Here is a 19,971-nt window from a genome sequence, read left to right on the forward strand (position 1 = left end):
AGTAGACATTTGCCTAATGATAGTAACATACATCCGCATTACAGCATATGGGACCTAAGTCACCATGTCTAGGCAAAAGCCCGCCAACATTGCTCGTAAGCTGTGGTGCACAATAGAAAGTTTCTTCAATGTTCACGAACACCCCTATCGCGTACTCACCTTTCAGAGATATCTCTTCTGTCTTACGAACTAAGGAAAGAAGAACAGCCCCTAGTACTTTCCACGCTGGTGGTTTTAGTTCGTGTGAACCTATCGCCGGATTTCGCTTTGGTTCTCAAAATCTTCTAAGATTTTACCTCATTGGAGCCGGTGAACGAGTTCGAGCGCGTCACGTTCACCACCACTTGCAACGGCCAATAGAGCCTTCAACGCCTGCTATTCTCTTCTTATGACACCCCATTGAGACATGGCCGACGACCTGTGTAGCACCAGAGAAAAAAACATTTTTGATGGCGACCCAATCTTCATCAATATAATTGGACGAGATGGCGTCGAGCGGCAGCTGGATGGTACAAGCGGTAGTTGTTAAACTTGAGGGATCGCAATTCTCCAACCCTGCGAGCGGGAGGTCAAAAGAGCGAGCCTCGCATTAACCGTCAGAAACAACCCGGCACCGGATTCGTGTCTACCGCTCGACTTTCCAGAGTACAAAATTACATTGTTGCAAGTGTGGAAGAAGGGGAGGAGTGCTTCCCAGATTCCCTCGATGTCCAGCTTACAACGTTGGAATTCTCGCTCGAGTCAAGGAGCACCAATCAAAGTCCTTTTTCGATAGCCAAAGGTCATGGGTATGAGGTCAGCCCCTATCCGAGGCGTCGTTGACGTTTCAGTAGCAGTAAAAAATTTTGCAGGTTGCTAGCCCACAAATTTCTTAATTATGTTTAAACTGAGTGATGGCAATTCGACCGCTTTGAACTATAGTATTTTTATGAGCAGAAGTTTCTGCTAACTTATTTGCATGTGTAAGCATTGCATTTGCCCAATCCATGCAATCATATTCATGTAAGGACATCAATATTGTATTTATCAAGCTTTGATTGGACAAACAAAGTACAACGTAAGCACCTACATTTCTGTGAGCAAAGGTGCAATTAGTTCGACTGAAGATGAAATCAAATTTGGTGCATTCTGCCCTTGAGACCCTGGAATGAAATAGAATTGGTAAAACACCAGAATCATGTAAACCAATGTGCCCCTCATTTGATGAACGCATGCTTTCACAGTGATTGCAGTTATTAAAACCGAAAACTACTTTTGTCTCAATTAATCAAGTAGAATTGTTGGGTGAATATTCGCACAATGGTTACATGTTCACTACTCCTCCTAAATTGATGTTCATGCACAATCTCCATCTAAACGATTTTCATTTGCTCCTAGTGGCTTAAGGGATTCCTGTGGGAATCTTTATGTCGTATTACATGGATGCATTCGAATCAAGTGGGCACTTTATTGATTGAGGTTTGGAGCTATCAACACGTTAACTTACTTGTTGAGTGAGAAAGGGGAATATGGGTTTTATTCTGTGGACGCTACGGTAGAATTTTATAAAATACATGCGCGAGGAATCCTTCCATTCAGTCTATTACAGAAACCTGTCCTCAAAGGATATAACCGTGGCTGAAGTTCAGTAGGCGAAGTGGCTCAGAAGGAATAAAGATGCAATTTAAGAACGTGCGGTTCAAACGGAGTGAATACCTGTTTCGTTGAAGATGTTTCGTGTGTTATATATGAGTTTTTTGAATATATCAATATTTATGTTGTTAGTTAAACAGGCGGTCGTTAGTGACATTATATATAATACAAATTTAAAAATGACCCTTCACCTCGAGACGGTTGTTTGACATCTTTCAATGAAAGGAACAAAAACTAAAGGAAAGTTTTAGACTTATCCAATCCATGGTGTAGTTCGTGAAGTGCTTTCCACTTTTCCGGTGAGTTTGTAAAATTTCCAATGAAAACCCTTGTTTCGCACAATGGAGTAGTGGATGTACTTGAACAGATTTAGTTTAAAATTAATGAAGCTATCGAAACTCGAAAGTTTTAAGTCGATGTTGTGCTGAAAATTAAAAAGTCTTATCTGGGCTGTAGACTTTTACTATTGTCTAAAACTGATATCTTGGTTCCATAGCGCGAGTTTGTTCTAAATGAGAAATTCCAGAGATAATTTTTACCAAGGAATTAAATTTTCACTTCCATTCATTTTCGTTTTGTATCTATACAACCTTGTAAATATTTTTCAATGCCTAGACTCCAAAATATTCCCTAATCTCAACACCAAATATAGTAGTAGTAAATGAACAAAACTACACAGAACATATATTAAAAACGTGTATCATATGCTTTCTGGGGAGAGAAACGATTAGAGGTATGTATTATATTTATTCATACAAGACACACAGAAAGATGGCCCATGTAGGCAGCGAGTTCAAACTTCTTACAATATACTTATGTATGTATACATATATATTATCAATGGGTTCAAATGTTGACTTCTTTTAGTAATAGTTTGCTATAAAATAAAGTGACTTACGCCGATACTTCAGGGAACTCTCCTCCTCCATACCAGCGGGTGAGTGTTCTCCAATGGCTCATGGCAAATAATAATGGTAAGAAACCGTAAAGCCGTCGTCGCTTGACTTTTTTTTGAATAATACTCGATTTGAAATAAATTAATAAACCAGCAAGCACCCAACAACACCAGCAGCTCAAAGTAGCACTAGCAACGCCAGAAAATGGACGAGAGTTTTCTGAAAATATGACATCTTCAGTGAATCCCCCATATTTCACTATGCTAAACCCTACCTGATCTCTCTTGGTGATAGGTCCCGCGGCAGGTCAACCAAGCAAATGCATACAGTACCGTCAAAAACACAGTACTCGGATTTTGTCACAAGCCTTGGGAAAATGATAGGCCGTTCACCTCAGTCGATGCATGGACGGCGTAAGACGTGAGCAAATTAGTCAAAACAAATCAGATAAGTTAAATATTGTCACCCGCACTGGAGAGACCGAGGGACTTGCAAGATCCCTTCGGAAAAGGCGTATTAATATCTGCTCTCTACAAGAAAGGATGCTTTCTAGCACGTTATGGATAAAAAAGACCTGTAACGTGCCTGATGATGACTATGTAATCATTGCAGGTAACTTAAATGGTAGTGTGGGTGAAAAGGTAGACGGCAACAGGTGGCATGGGGGAAAAGGGTTTGGAGCGCGTAATGAGGGTATTGAGCATATAGTCGATTTCGCGGATATCCATGACCTTGTACTTATGAATACATTGTTCATAAAACGATTGTTTCATCTTCCTAGATTTAATTCGACTACATTCTCATAAGACGCCGACATTTCACCACCGTCGCTGACTGCAAAGCCGTTCCCTATGTGACCATCGCACCTCAACATCGGCCATTGATCACTGTTTTCCGAATTAAGTTACCGATAAAATCGTGTGAGGAACGCACTGGTCCGCCGCGCATTACATGGCGGCGAGCAAATTTGTTCATCCTCCACTTCAGCATTGGCAACTTTTGGGGCCATTTCAACTGTCAGCGCAACTGAAGCCGAGGAAGCAATAAAATAGCAACTGGGTCTGACGACATTGCATCTGAGCTCTGTGGTTCAGTGAATTCTTCAATCGCCTTGTTGAGAAAGATGGAACACTATCTGACTGGCAAGAAAGTACTCCAATTCTTATATGGAAAAAGAAAGGTGTTCCAGCAGAATGTTCAAATTATCGTCCTACTAACGCAATACACGCTGCGTGGTTACTCATGAAGAAACATCGCCCCTAATTATGTTGCATTTCTGGATCTGGTGCGCATTTTACTGTGTGCCACACGAACGGAGTTCATCAAAGAAACGCCCCCACGAAGTAGCCTGCCCAAAACTGAACGATTTAAATATCTCGGGTCAATGCTATCAGCCAACGGAGAATCGCGTTATGAAATTGCTTTCCGCATTAGAGCAACCTGGATGAACTGGCGGTCCACAACTGGCGTTCTTTGTGATTGACCGATCAATTGACGCCTCAAATCTAAAATTTTTCGTATACTCGTCTGTCCTGTTGTCCTCTATGGTTCTGAGTATTGCCCTAATATAAAAGACAATGAACGGCGTCCTGGGGTGATGGAGATGAAGATGTTGCGTTGGGCTAGTGGCGTCACTGAAATGATGATATCCGCGATCGATATGGGACTGTACCGATTGTGAAGACAATGCGAGGGAGGTGGAACGGTCACACGACTTGCGCTAAAGAAAATGGTGCAACCGATCACGACGAGTCCGATCCGGGACAAAAGTTAAAGAAAACAAGTCAGAATACCGGAAACTCGCGTTTCGGATTAAAGGTTTTGTGTTCATCTTATGAAAGAAACTTCAATGCACATTTTCCTATCCCTATATAGCTACAAATCTAACATAATCCTTCATATTTTTCCAAACTACAAGACATACGTACATATTACAGCCATAGATATTATCCTCACCCTAATCAATTAAACTGCCTATTTCCGGATACTGTACATATATATGCACGTGTATAAATTGATCGTACCCATATTTCCGATTTACTTCGTGCGCAAAAGCATACATACGTGCTTACATGGTACATATATTAAATGCGGCTGGTTTAATGTACAAATATATATATTTGAATTAGACACTTCCTGGAAACTTCTTTAGCACGTATATACTATATACCTACATACACACATGTCTGTTTAGAACAATTGATATTCATACACAAATGACTAAAAAACAAAAGCAAAATAATTCTTTCCGACCCCATTCATATGAACGCACTTCGTTGTGGTATTGACGAATTGATATCTGATGATGACGTTATACACGTTGTAGAATGCACGAAATTCACAAAAAATGGCAAAGCTTCATCCCCTATAACTTTGTTAATAATGGTTGGATTTTCTTCAAACTTGGTCAAATTGTGCATTATGTTATCCCTTAGCCCCATACCCATTTTCTGTACCTCTGGGATGGACATAAGAGGGGGTTCCCGGGTAAATTTCTAAAATGTGGAAATATACTGTTATTAACTTTATTTGTGCAGATATCGGAACCGGATATATTTTGAGGCCTAGGTTTCGTAAAGATTCACTAATGTATTTTTTTCAGATTTTTGGTTGGATAGGTTCTGAGAATGAGACCTGTTACCCTTTCTGATGGTCATATTTTGAGTCCTCACTCTCCTATGTATAACCCGACATCAAATATGGAGCCAGTTTCAAAAAGTACTAATTGAACCCTTTCATTTGATACCCCACATGGCCACGTTTTCTGAAAAATAATATTGCACCCCCCAGTCACATCGGGAGCCCCGCTTATACTTAACACAAAATGGCACCACTTGCTGAATGTAAAGAGAACAATAGATCACACGCTTTTACCAATTTTGGTGACAATCGGTCTACCCGTTTCCGAATAAATCGGGTGTGACGGACAGACAGACATCGACTCGATTCTAATAAGGTTTCGTGTTTACACAAAACCTTAAAAATAGGAAATGAATCAGCTATGGTTAAAATTCGGGGCACTCTCAAGCAGAAACTTGTGCTATAAGAAGTGGATTGCGATGGTTTAGCGAAAATCTCTCCAGACTGTTCAGAATGAAATGTATGGAAGGAACCAGTGGAGCTTCTTCAGATCATTGAACGAATCCCAGCAGAGTGTCCAGACAATGTAATTTTTGGTAACGGAAGCAAAATAATATTGGAGTGAACTTTGGGGGTTATCCTACCCAGCATGCTGATGATCCTGAGTGGATTATCGCAGTAAGCACCCGCCATGTCACAATGCTGGGCAAGCATTTTGTGGATGTTATCGAAGAGGCAGTTCGACGAACTGCAAATAGCTCGAGAAAGTGAAAGGATCCTGATCTGAATAGGATGCAGAATTTCTGATACCAAAAGTTCAACAATATACACAGTTGGTTGGCACATGGTATAAATCAGGCATTAATCCCCCGTCACTGCAGGGATTATCCCTAAAAAGGATACTGGAACCCGCAGACAAAAGATCGATTACTTTCCAACCCTCTAAAAACTGCGCACCTCGATACCAGCAATATTCTATCCGAGGAACAGAAGGGCTTCTAAGGTGGAAAAGAAGTTTCAAGGATCAAGTAATTATTAGCTCGGCCTCTGTAGAATAAAAAATTAGAAACTAAAGGGAACTCTTTAGTTTCTGCATCGAATACGCCAAGGCTTTTGAGAACATTCCGCATACCAATCTAAGATAAGTCAGATTGATTCAAAACTAGTAAAGTTTTGACATTAGTTACGGAAGGTGGCGTGCCATCTTGTCAGGGCACTCATCTGAGGGTATCCGCACTTTAGAGCTCATTTGATATGCTTAAATGACGTCGAATTATATGCTAGTGCTGATAATCATCTTAGAAGTCTATAATGTATATTTATATATTTATTGTTGATAGTTGACAAGGTCAGCCGTAATATACATTGAGATCCGCATGCCGGATATAGCATGAGAGATTTTCTACAAGTACATAGGGTTTCTGCAAGAAGCCCTTGCTCAAGTTAGTGATTTGAAGGATGCTCTGCTGTCCGAATTCCTACGGTGTATGTAACTGCTCTTGAAATCGTAATCGTTGCAGACTGATTCCACCTAATTTGAAGAATGGAACTTTCAATCCTTTGAGTTGTTGAGGTCGGGCGAGGAAAAGATAAGTTAATAAAAGTCGAATGCAATGCACGCTAAGTGAATTGTCTCTGACAACCATTTGTCGACCTCCATTTTTCGGACAAATGGCTGTTTTCTGAGGAACTCTTTGCTGAGAAGGAATTATTTATATATGCGCTTTAGGACCGCGTGGTGTTACGCCATGGTTATAGAAAACTCATAATGAAAGATGACGTGAAGAATGACCAGTTTAGAATATGTAGTTTACCGTAACAAACATTGGACCATCTCATTTGTGGTTGCACGTCATTGGTGCAATACACGGGCAGTCATGCCGTATATAAGGTGATTCATCTAAACCTTGCAGACAACAGTTCGAGCTAACAAATGGTCTAAAAGCAGAGACAGGCGTATACCAGCAAATATATGTACAAACTGACATCACATCTAACAGCTTGGCAAAGGATCTGCCTTCAAATATTTGAAAGAAAGATTCTATAATATTAATATAATAATATTTGATGAAAACATAATGTCCTCCTAGCTTCTAACATACCTCGATCTTTGGACAGCACGGAGTCGAAACCGCCATTCCGGGGGCGGTTAGACGTCTAGGCGCCATGATCACCAGGGGCATTGCTCCGCCTGCTGCAACTGTTTCCGGAGGTTTGCGTAGGCAGCGGATGAAGTGGACTGAGGAAATGAAGCTCTTCATCATCCACTCCTACTACGAAATAACGGCGAGGGCGGGTACAACATCTTACCGCCCCCTAACGGCAGCAAAGATTCGTCTAGCATTTCCCGCAACTCGCGCACGTGACTGTGCAGCGACTCGCAGATAAGTACCGCTTTATTACTCGCAGCGGCACAAATCCGGCCACCGTCAGGGAAACCCCTTGAAGTTATCGGGGAAACTGGTGACCAAGTGTCGATGGAGGCAGATGCGGCGGAATCAACGACACTACGCCGAATTCCAGGCAACAATTTCGGAACCCGCCGAAGCACTTTTCTCCACCGTCCAGCTAAGGTCTCCGCTGAGGTTCGGGACGAATTCCAGACAGTATGTATAGATTTCTGGAAGGTGAATCCTTTGCATAGACCAGGTATTTCTAGGCTCTATGCATCTCCAGCAACTTCGAGAATTCTATCTCAAATCAATGATAAGATTGCATCTCGACTGTGTGCTGGTAGGTGGCTGCTGCAGCTGCAATCATTTTTGTATTGTGATACAGTTACGGCTGTCAGATTGCACGGTTAGAAGATTCATTTTCACGTTATTGGTTTGAGTGACCAAAGAGATCCACCATGGAAAATTCGTTTGGAACGGCGGGGCTCACTAAGACAGGACTTTGCTAGACCGATTCAGATCAGCACTGCCAATGCTAGCAGACGGATGAGAAATAAAGAGAAGAGGTTTTACTGGAACTATGCCAACCCCTGTGAAACACCTATTATTCTGGACACTCTAAAACCGAAATGTTCTGTCATATGCATCTCCAGAATGCAACTTACGGCGTTTTTTCAGATCACGGAGCGTACATACAGTATAGTTTTCGGTGACGGAAACGAAAGAATATTGCGTTGGGCTTTGGGGGTTACCCGCCCAGCATGCGGGGTAGATCACCGCCGAAGGCACCTGCACCGCACAACTAGTCATAAACAGCTCGAAGAACTGGAGGGCTCCTGGTCTGAATCGGGTGCAGAATTTTTGGTTTTTTATACCAGAAATGAGTGTGAGATTCTCACCCACTAAAACCATCCCCGATTTCTCCCAAACCCCGTGAAACCACCACCACCACTACGGGGCGGAGTTAGCTCATTTTAGCTTGGCCCCTTTCGTCTCCACGCGGCGGGCGTAACCGCGCTTTTCTAGTTTCCTCTGCCTTTCGCAGTTTGCTCTGGACAGATGGGACCATGGAGTTGATCACATCTCAGTCTTCCTGACATGCCAACATTCTTCGCACCAGATTCTCTGGTACGAGCACCTCTCCTAGAGACTCCTCTAGGTTCTCCCTATCCTCCACAAACCTTGGACAGTGGAAGAATACATGCTCTGGGCCCTATGGGAGTCAATTCCAGCTTGTCCAATCGGGTGAGTTATCTGGCGATATCCTCCATGCCCTGTGAGAAACTAGGTAAAATTATAAATAATCTCACTGTGCCGTCTCTCCAACCACTCCTTGATGGCAGGGATGAGCCTGTATGTCCACCGAGCATTCCCAATCCTCTTGCCATCTATTTAGAGATCTCCTCCTTTCGGCGTTCTTCGTCTGCGATAAAAGAGAGATAGATTTCGCATTATATATATTCGTCATCTCATCTCATCTGCATCACTCCAGAGATGACAAATGCTACATTCTCTGAGACAGTCCTAAATGCTGAGCACACCCTCAGGGTTCTTAGGTTGTTGACTGAACTCATTTTGTTAGCGCTAAATGTAACTTGCAATACCTTTCCCCAAACTTAAGCTACATAGAGCAGGATCGAACTCATGACCCTAGCTATAAGCAACCTGGAAGCATGCCGTGGTCCTCCCACGTTCGGCATGATCCTCACCAGGGCCACACTTGCAGTAGATGCTTTGTCATAAGCATACTGCACGCGTTGCTTATAGCTAAGCTTCCCGTGTATTATCACTCGCAAGTATTTGATAGCAGGCTTCGAAGTGATGATATGATTCTCAATTTGAATACGGGCAAAATTTGCCTGCCCTGTGGGATACCTGCGGAGATAACTTACTCCTGGGGTTCGTCATCAGTGTCATTCTCGAGCCTCCTTTCAGTTAAATAACTATCGACGATAGCAGCGAGATAGATGGGAGTACTAATCTTCTCCAGGGATTTGTGTATTAGATTCCAATTGGCTGAATTGAATGCAATTCTCACATCCAGGGTCACTAACAGGTATTATTTGCTAGTACTGCCCTTTCCGTGGATTGCATCTTCGACCAAGTTAGTAACCATTTTGATGGCATCAGTGGTTGATCTGGCTTTACGGAACCCATACTGTCGATCTGAAAGACCTTCCGGGCTCTCAACAATCGGGAGTAATCTATTATAGATCTCTTTACTAAATTTGATCAAAATCATAATATTACTAACAAAGTTAAAGTAGCTCAAAGTTGACTTTACCGTGTAAATTTACTGCAACTAAATTTTTTAAAATATAGTCATATGCTATTATTAACTTTATCTCAGTTGATATAGTAATGGGATGTATTTTAAGACCAAGATTTTGTATGCATCATTGTGTTTTTTTATCAATTTTTTGGTTGGATATGTTCTTAAAACGAGTCCTGTTTCACCTTTTTCCTTTTACATTTTAGAAAAATACTAATTGTGCCCTTTAATTTGGTATCCCAAGTGACCAAATTTTGGGGGAAAAAATTTAGTTGCCTGCAGATGTTGTTTCCCGACATAAGTGGGAATTATATGACAGAATTTGTCGAAATAAACTTTGGTTTGCTGAGCCCAGAGAACAAAATTTTTCAAGGTTTTAGATAAACCAAAGCCTTATTAAAATCGATTCGCTGCCTGTCTTTCTGTCATACGGATCTTTCTCAGAAACGGTGACTCCTATTAACACGAAATTGGTTAGGTAGGTGGAAACTCTAAACCCTTACGCATGCAGCGAGTAACATTGTTCTATATATATTAAATTTAAGGGGGCGTCCTCATACATGCAAAAAAAGGATCTAACATTTTTTTGCAGATAGTTGTAATAGGTCAAAGCTGTCGTTTCTGTGCAAATTTACTAAAGAATGTCATCCATCGACATCACAAGTTACGTAGATACAAATGGGACGAATGTCCACTCAAATATTCTTATACAAGAAATAAGCAAAATCTTTCGTTCTTGAAGCTGAACTTTCAACTTATTTAGTTTGAGGGTAAAGCGATCTTGAGTACGCTATCTACTTCATGACGGGATTTTGAGGAGTAAGTTACTCCTTCCACCTAATGCGCCATTGTACTTTCAGATGTTTTTACATAAGAAATACATAAAGCCGAACTTTCCGTTTGAAAATCGTTATACTATTTTGCATAAAAGCCGAGCGATGGTTCAGCTTGTTGATCGCCATGCGGTTATCTTCTCGAGTGTGCGGCTGTTCAATTATCCAACATTAAGCCCGATGATAAAACCGTAGTGCAACCTCAGTGAAAATAAAGTATTGGGAAAAATAACAGCGAGAAGTGACTCTCCAGATCCTCTACAAAGGAGGGATCACTAAAGACCATATTTATATTATATTATGGCAAAATAAATTGCAATCTCCCTACACTTCATGAAATGGGTATGATTATCAATGAAAATTTTGTTTGTGCATTTTTTCATCACATTTATTATTTTTTGTATGAAAATTGGTACAATGTGTATGTTAAAATTCGAGGAAAATAGCATTAAACGGCAAAATTTGTGGGGACAAAAACCCAATTTTTGCCTTTGCAAAGTTATCATTTTTACACAACTTGCTCTATTTTCACAAGCACATCATTCATCTCCTAGAATATTGTCTTAGCTGCAATTCAACGTCTATTCCAATGCTCTGACTACCATAGCTCTTAAGTAGTAATGATTTTGATGGTGTAAAGATGGCGATTTGTTTAGAAATAAAAATACCTGTGGAAATTAAAGCGTTAAGAAATCAAAAAAAAAATCTGTATTTTTTTGCGTAGAATTGCATGAGGAATCAGCTGGAAAACACCATGTATACGTGAAAGATATATGTAAATGCGACTTGTCAAAGTACTTTTTAGGGTGCAAATTTTAAGTGTTTTTTTACAAGTGTTTTTTTGCTGACAGCTTTTTATCTTCCACCTAGCCTTCTCAAAATATTGGGCCTTTATTTGTCGGTCGTCACTCTGTATGTATGCAAAAATTTAGCCCAGCAGGAGTCAGTTTTTTTCTGACCAAAATTTGACAGCTTTGACAGCTAGACTTCCAATAGGCCTTCTGAGTGTCCGACTGTTGCTTCACGGACAATATTCTAACCATTTCTAGTTAAAACTTTTCGTGCATCGAGTCATGTAAATGTTCATGTAGCCAGCTCTTAGGCTATAAATACAAGACAGGGTTCTAAATCCCTGAACTCGGTGTAACACTTTCATTTCATCTATATTCTGTTTTACGCTACAGTGGAATTTATACAAAGGATGGATCCTAAGACGGCGAAATGCGTGATTTCAGTTTTGAAACCACCCTTCTACGTGATCCTTTTTCAATCCAGCAGCACCATGCAGCAGGAGATAAATAATGCTCATATGTTAAATACAAAGTTAGGTTTTACATTGAGCATGTATCTTGCGCAAATTTTCCGCAGGGAATCACATGGTAAAAATTTAACGTTTACATCCTGTGCTGCTCCAGACAGAAAAGCACATTTAGGATAAGCACGAGTGGCAACATTTGAATTCGGAGCCTAGACAGGAAAAGCTAATCTAATTCTTTAAAGTAGGGCACGATATCTATGATTTTCCACTCATGTCTGCTTCAAAAGCCATAAAGCGTGCTACAATATAAGCATCGATGAATAAGCAGACCTCCTCGTTAGTAACCTTTAACACAAACCTTGAATTATTTAATCAATACTTGTATTTTAGGACGCTCATTGCCGTTCCTTTGACCTTTCCAGACCTAAAAATAGCTTGAGGTTAATTCTGTCTAGACTTTAAAGTTAATGAAAATTTGGTTAACATTACGTGTAGATGAAGAAACTGGGACTATGCTATAGTGTATTCTAACACGCTTCAAGGTTGAGCTTTAAAGGAATTTTCGCGTCATATAAAAATGGAAGTGGCTGATATATATATACATCCGTCTGTGATTGATAGACTCCAAAAATGTCCACACAATCGCGATGAAAATTGGTATACAAATATATTCTTTGTTGGAGAAAGTTTCTACAGTATACAGCTTGTCAGTAGATGGCGCTGAAAAGGATTAACTTCCATACCGTTCACCCGATCGCTATGAAAATTGTCATGTATGTGTATCTTTCCATGGGAAATACTCAGCCACGTTATTGTAGCTCGCCCTTAGATGGTGCTGTGATCATTATGAAATTTAAATTTTGAATATAACCGGTTTTGAATTTTTACTTCAAAAGGTATTGAAACAACAACAGAAAATCGAGATTCAGGGTTTCACAACCTGCAAGTTGCAGCTTCTACTTTAAGAACCGCCGAAGCGTCTCAACAACATGAGCCGCTTTCCATTAGGGCACGCTACGTCGCACATAGGAGTACTTTGCCAATTTAGCCAAACAAAATTATTTAATTAGTTTATATTACTTCCGACAACTCCTTGATTTACTATATCGATGAAATTGTTTTTCAATGAATAATGACTTACAATGTTGCTAAGAAAATGTAATAAAATTACACTTCTATGACTTCTCCGAAATAGAGTCGATGTGCTTTGAGATGATGATGAGTGCGATGGCTGCTCATGGCCCTAATCACTATTTGTGTCTCCAAAGGCCTCTTCCAAATCGAAATCACTTTCCGAGTCAAGTACAACGGGAATCATGAAATCAAATGCATCCATCGTAAATGGCCGTGTGTTTTTTAGGAGTTGGTCTCATGTAATAATCAATAAAAGCTTAACGTATTAATAATATCCATATTATACTTAGCCCTTGATAATTTTTCTTGCGAAATTCTGCCTGTAGGATCGAAGATGATTCTTTCGTGCGTAAACGGCTTCTTCCGATAGTGCCAATGCCCAATCGGTAACAATGTCTTATCTAAGATAGTCGCACCATGCGCTAGAATCTGTGGAAGAAGCAGAAATTAATACTAGTCCCCAAGCCCCAAGCCTTTGGGTGAAGCTTCGTCCTACAGGCCAATATGCCTTCTAAATAATACTGGCAAATTCGAAAGAGTAATCTATAATAGATTAATTGGATATGCCAAAAGGACGGCGGTCTCACCGAAAATCAGTTCGGTTTTCGAAAGAGGAGGTCTACAATGGATGCACTTGCCCTAGTAGCTATACAGTTAAGACCGCACTTGACGAGGGCAAATGTTGTACAGTGATTACATTTGATGTGAAAAATGCCTTCAATTCCGCTAGATGGAGCAAGATAATTGTGTTCCTAATCAACTTAGGCGTGGCGAAGCACCTGGTGCGTATCGTTGCCGACTTCCTAAGCGATACGATTCTGTGCTGCGAATCAGATGAAGAAATGAAATCATACCAAACGACATGCGGATTTCCACAAGGGTCTGTCCTAGGGCCACTCTTGTGGATTATTATTTATAACGAAGTACTGACCCTAGATCTTCCTACTGGTGTGGCTTTCATTGGTTTCGCGGACGATTTTGGTGAGACGGTTGTTGCACGCTTTCTCGAAGAAGTCGAGCTTAATGCAAAATTAAGCAGTCTATGAGATTAAACCCTGGTTAGAGAATGCTCGCAGAGCATAAGACGGAAATAGTACTTATTACCAAGCGGAGAAAGTGCACTTCCATGAAGATCAAAGTTGGAACGCAAACAATTCATTCCAAGCCTGCACTTAAGTACCTAGGTATAATGATTGACCAGAGGTTAAATTTCAGATCGCATGTGGTGGGTGCAGAAACCAAGGCATATAACATCGGAGCACTAGTTGCGACAATGCTACTAAATACATGTAGCCCAACGCCGAGCCGTCGACTCCTTATATCGAAGGTGGTCAGTTTGATCCTACTGCATGCAGCCCCAGTATGGGCAGACGCACTGAAAAATATAGAAAATAAGAGAAAGATTGAAGTTGCGTATCGCATAAGTGTACTCCGAACATGTTGCGCCTACAGAACAATATCAAATCAAGCAGCTTTCGTGATAGCAGAAATGGTTCTGATTGAGATTCTGACGAAAGAAATACAACGACTTTACGATCGAACGTATCTGACCGGAGAATCTCCTCCCGTCGGCGACAGTTCGCACGAACTGAAACTGTTGTGAAATGGCAAGAGAAATGGGACGGATCAGAAAAAGGCCGCTGGACTCACAAAATATCCGGAAATGGATCGAGCGACCCCACGGCGAAGTAGGTTTCGACCTAACTCAATTCTTGGGCGGACACGGAGACTATCTGTATCAATTTGAACGTGATGATTCGCCATATCGCCCAAAGTGCCCAAATATTGCAGAGGACGCCGAACACGTCTTTTTTCATTGCCCCAGATTTAAAGCCCAAAGGGCTACATTAGAAGCTACAACCGGGGAGCACTTTACACCCGAAAATATAATGGAACTTAAGGTGGACGCAAAGGGGATACGGACCGAAGTCGAAAAAGTGATTGCAGCCATCGGAAAGAAGCTCAGGCATCCGAAAGAATAAACCGGAGAGAAACAGGAATATTAACATGAGCGCAAAATAAATTCTGATCCAAGCCCACGACGTAATACCAAATGGGGAAGGAGAAGGAAGTGGTTTTCGTGGGTAAGAGTCCCACATAACCGTGTGATAGAAGCCTGCAGTAGTTTTTGAAGCTTTCCGTCTTCCATCGGCAAAAAAAGAATCCGGGGCATCGTAGGTGTCACAGAATGCCACAGATACATAATAATGTTGGCATTAGCAGATATTACCTTCCACTGTGAGTTTCTATGCAATATTCTCTCAAATATAGACGAATTCTGGCGTACAAAGTAGATAATCGAAAAGAAACTGCTTTCACGTCCATATCCCTTTTGATGTTCAAACTGTTAAATTCTTTCGGATTATGAATGTAGCACCTCGTTTTTGACGTTGACGAAGGTTTTTCGAGCCTCTTGTATTCACCCTGTGAACTCCGCCAGTTTAAACAGTTTTCATGTCAGTCTGTTGCTTCAAAAAGCACGATTGAAAATTCGTATCATTGGTTAGATGAGTCTTCGCAGTTCTCGTTAAAGGGTCATTAGTTGCCTAGGGAGCTGCTTTTTGTTGCCAAAAAGTTCATTTAAATTTGTCCAATCCGTTTTTTAAGGATTTTATTTTTTTTTGTTGCAGACTGCTCGCTTGCAATAGTCAGCCTAAATTCTAAGCAACGATGACCTGAGAGTGAGACTTCATCTCGCACTTGCCAGTCTCTAATCAACTTTAACTGCAGTATAAATTGTTAGTTCAATTACTTCATTTTTTCTTGGTCCCACGAACTTAGGGGTGCACCCTTCGTTCGTTTAAGCCCATTTGATTCTGCATACACCACCAGAACTTTTAGTTCTTGCGTCAGAATCATAGGGTAACTAGGCGGTGGCAACTATGACGTTTCCCTTTTTGCCATTAATCTGGTATTAAAAGTTGACCCCAACTAGGTAATAGGCGGCTCTGGTCAGAGAGTGGAGAGTATCAAACGATATCATACTCTCAGATCACAGACACATTGATGTCGTAGTGGGCACAGATGCACCTCCACTCACTTCATTTCAGAATCCGCGGAAGACAGATTGGGCATTCTATAAAATACAACTGAGCGCCCGAGTCACTATCCCTGGGAAGCGCATTAAAAAACATTGCTGAAACTGAGAAGACAACCCGGGTGATCATACCTAGCATGAGAAAAGCTTTCAAAGGAAGTTGTCTACTCAAGATGCTAAGAAGGGTAAAACACCATGGGGAAACTCGAATTTGGCAAAACAGAGGAGAACGACAAGGTTGCTCCTCAATCGTGCTTCGAAGCATGATTCAGCCGCTGACTAGAACGGCTATAAAGAGGCACATAATTAGAGCCTTCTGCTCAACACAAGATCGGCTAAATGATCATCATGGAGATGCTTTTTCGAAGAGACTAACTCTCTTGAGGAAACCTCAAAACTGAAGCGCATTCTTGTTAAAGAACGTAGCCAGAAGCTGGGTTATTCACGTTTACTAAAGGGGAGGTACACCGAAAGCGATGACGAAACGGCAAACCATTTGCTTGAAGTGCACTTCCGAGGCAGCATCCTGGACTGGAGTGTGACATGCAGAGAGAGAGAGTATCACTGGAGCGAGTGAAATGGGCATTTAACTCGTTCCATAGATACAAGTCTGCAGATCCAGATGGTATCATCCCTGCACTAGAAATAGAGGAAATTGATCCCCTGGGTTTACTATTGGCAATACGCCTACCTGAAAGGCAAATTCACGGAGGCAGCACTCCATAAACTCACAACAACAATTGAAAAGGCGATTTCCGAAAAAAAAAATACGCCTTAGACGTATTCATGGTCATCGAAGGTGCCTTCAATTATGCCTCATTCGCGGCAATTTGTTATCCGACAAGACAGCATAGAATCGAATTCCTGTTAAACAGTTGGATCCTTCACATGCTAGAGTGGAGCAAAACCACATATTGGTCGGCAAGAAGCCTATTGAAGCAGGATGTCTTAGGGATTCTCTCTCCGCTTTTATGGCTCCTGGTAATGGATACCTTGCTATGACTCTCGGAGGACAAACAAGTTTTCGGGCAAGCATTTGCGGACGATCTAGCCGTAATAATTAGCAGCAAATTTGCGGACACAGCATGTGACTGCTTGAATGCAACTCTGCATGAAGTCCACAGTTGGTGCCTCCACAATCGACTCACGGTGAACGCTAGGGAGACTGAACTAGTTATATTCGCTAGGAACGTAGGGGCGAAAATCCAGCTGGCACAAACAGGCAAGTATTTAGGACTACATTTCAGCTCCAAGTTAACGTGGAAGAACCATATCCAGGAACAATATCAGAAATCTGGCAGATTGCTCCGTTGCTGTAGGAATGCGATAAGTAAGACCTGGGGACTTTCACCAAAACGGATGGATTGGATGTATACATCCCTAATAAAACCCATTTTGATGTATGCATGCATCGTACGGTGGCCAAGACTGAACTATTACTAGGGCAATGAGTACTCCGCCGACTGTGGCATTTGAAATTATCCTAAATTTACCCCCTTTCGCTTGGAGGTGAAACGGAAAGCAACCAATGACGCATGTAGACTCGATATCATATCATATCTTCTATCTGGAAATTTCTCGATAAACATCCGGTAGCTCTGATGCCAGCCGATCATATGGTTTCCAGATTCGCCTTTGAAAAGACATACGTTGTCGTAATCACGAAAAGAGAAGAATGGTCGATAAATGGCAATGTGTCAATTCAGATTACAGACTTAATAGCCTTCACCGACGGCTCAATCATGGAAGGCGGATCGGGCGCACGGGTGTTCTCGGGGAACTGGCTCGACCCCTTGGAAAAATAACGACTATATTCCAGGCGGAGATATATGCCATTTCATTGGCAGCAGAAGAATGTCTATGACAAAAATAGAGGGGTCGCATCATTCGAATCTTTGTGTTTTTTTTTGTTGAGGAGGTGGAAATCTTCAAAAGACACTGGCCTGGACACGCCAGCGTGTGGGATTCTTACCCACTTCTCTCTGGTACAAGCACCTCTCCTAGAGTCTCATCTAGGTTCTTCCTTTCCTTCACAAACCTTGGACAGTGGAAGAATACATGCTCTGGGTCCTCTGGGACTCCATCGCAGTTTGGACAGTCGGGTGAGGTATCCAGTTTAAACCTGAACAGGTACTGGCGATATCCTCATGTCCCGTGAGAAACTGGGTGAGATTATAATTAATCTCACCGTGCCGTCTCTCCAACCACTCCTTGATGGAAGGGGTGAGCCTGTGTGCCTACCGACCCTTTCCCGAGCGCTCCCAACGCTCTTGCCATCTATTTAGCGATCTCTCCCTTTCGGCGTTCTTCGTCTGCGATAAAGGAGAGATAGACTTCGCATTATATATATTCGTCATCTCATCTGCCAAGATGTCAATGGGCATCATTCCAGAAATGACGTATGCTGTATCATCTGAGACAGTCCTGAATGCCGAGCACACTCTTAGGGGCATCATTCGAATCTGTTCCGGCAGTCGGGCAGCATTATCAGCACTAAATAACAACGACATATCAAGCGAGTTGGTGTTGAGTTGTCATCAGGTGCTGCTGAAACTTGGCCAACTGAACAAAACATTCATCATGTGAGTGCCGGAGCATTGAAACTTCGCTGGTAATGAGGAGGCTGACAGAGTGGCTCGCGAGGGTCTGGATTCACAATGGTGGGGCCAGAACCAGCCTTTGGAATCCGGCCATCCTTGATAGTGGATGGCCACTCTGAAGAGTAAAATTGTAAGGATTCGCGCAGCCGAGTGGAGTAATTTGAATTCCTGCCCGCAGGCGAAAATCATTGTGAAAGAGCCTGGGGTCGCCAAGCCGCATTTTTATTGTCCCATAAGAAGCGGGACATGAGAACCCTAATAGGGCTTTTATCGGGACACTATTCCTTAAACTACCATATGGGAAAGATTGGGATCGTGGTTTCGGTCATGTGCAGCCAATGTGAGGTGGAGGAGGCGACTGCCCTGCACTTTTAATGCAGTTTCCCGGCCTCCTCAGATGTCAAACGAAGACACCGGGTAAGGTTTTCTTCAATGAAGAATCTGCACACTCTCGACTTCTGGAGAATATTCTCAGAATCGCTAAAGCGATCTATGGGGATAGTACAATGAACCTAACAATGGCCTGAGTGCTTGGAGCTGCGCCCCCCCCCCCAACTAAACTAACTAACTAACTAAGGTAATGCCTCAGCATTGTTGCCTCTAACAATCTTGACATCAGGGTGCTTGCGAAGCAGATCCTAGCTCCCGTTATTGATCCAATAGCACCGATTTTATTAAAACGAACTTATCACTTTTGTATCAGAAATATATGGAAACGTTCGAGTAACCTGTTATCAAATATCGGAGGGTAGATAATGTTCCCCCAACTGTTATGCTCTACCTAGATGGCTAAGATATTGATCTACATAGATGTTGTATTCTTCAACATGTTCGATAAGATCTCTGAGACCCTCAATCTTGAACAAAGAACGCACCTTCCAAGCTGAAATTTACATTGCTTAGAAATTACCAATCGCGTAGAGGGTAAGTAGGATTTGTTAATCTAACTATGAAATCCACGCGCTTCGTTCAGGCTTTTATATATATATATATATATAAATATATATAATTTATTGCCAATAATGTGTTACAAAGTTGTTTTTTTTATATAACAAAATTTGAAATTCAGAGTCCAGTTAAACTAACTTTACATCTTACAATTATGATACAAGTGTTGCATGCGCGCAATTTGTACTTTATACATTATGCGTTATTTAGAGGAAAATGGAAATTAAAAACCTCTAGAACTTGAAGTAAAACTAAAACTTATTCTAACTTAACCTAATTAAACTTTATAAGCTAATTTTTTTTTACGTTAAAGAATTTATTAACGGATTATCCACAAGTGCAATCCTATCATAAAATTTCTTATTCAATACACTAATTACTGAATCAA

At 41.5% G+C, this 19,971-nt stretch overlaps 1 protein-coding gene across 2 annotated transcripts in view; it reads left to right on the forward strand.

Annotated features, from left to right (window-relative positions):
- The first annotated feature begins 1,646 nt into the window (after window positions 1-1,646).
- Window positions 1,647-19,971, forward strand: part of LOC119650325 (opsin Rh3) — a 66,913-nt gene continuing 48,588 nt past the window's right edge. For both annotated transcript variants that reach the window (XM_038052981.1, XM_038052982.1), the window contains exon 1: window positions 1,647-1,931. The gene's annotated coding sequence lies outside the window, so the exon portion shown is untranslated. The remainder of the gene's footprint in view (window positions 1,932-19,971) is intronic.

The sequence above is a fragment of the Hermetia illucens genome, chromosome 2 (genome assembly GCF_905115235.1).
Source record: "Hermetia illucens chromosome 2, iHerIll2.2.curated.20191125, whole genome shotgun sequence".
Taxonomy (NCBI): Eukaryota; Metazoa; Arthropoda; class Insecta; order Diptera; family Stratiomyidae; genus Hermetia; species Hermetia illucens.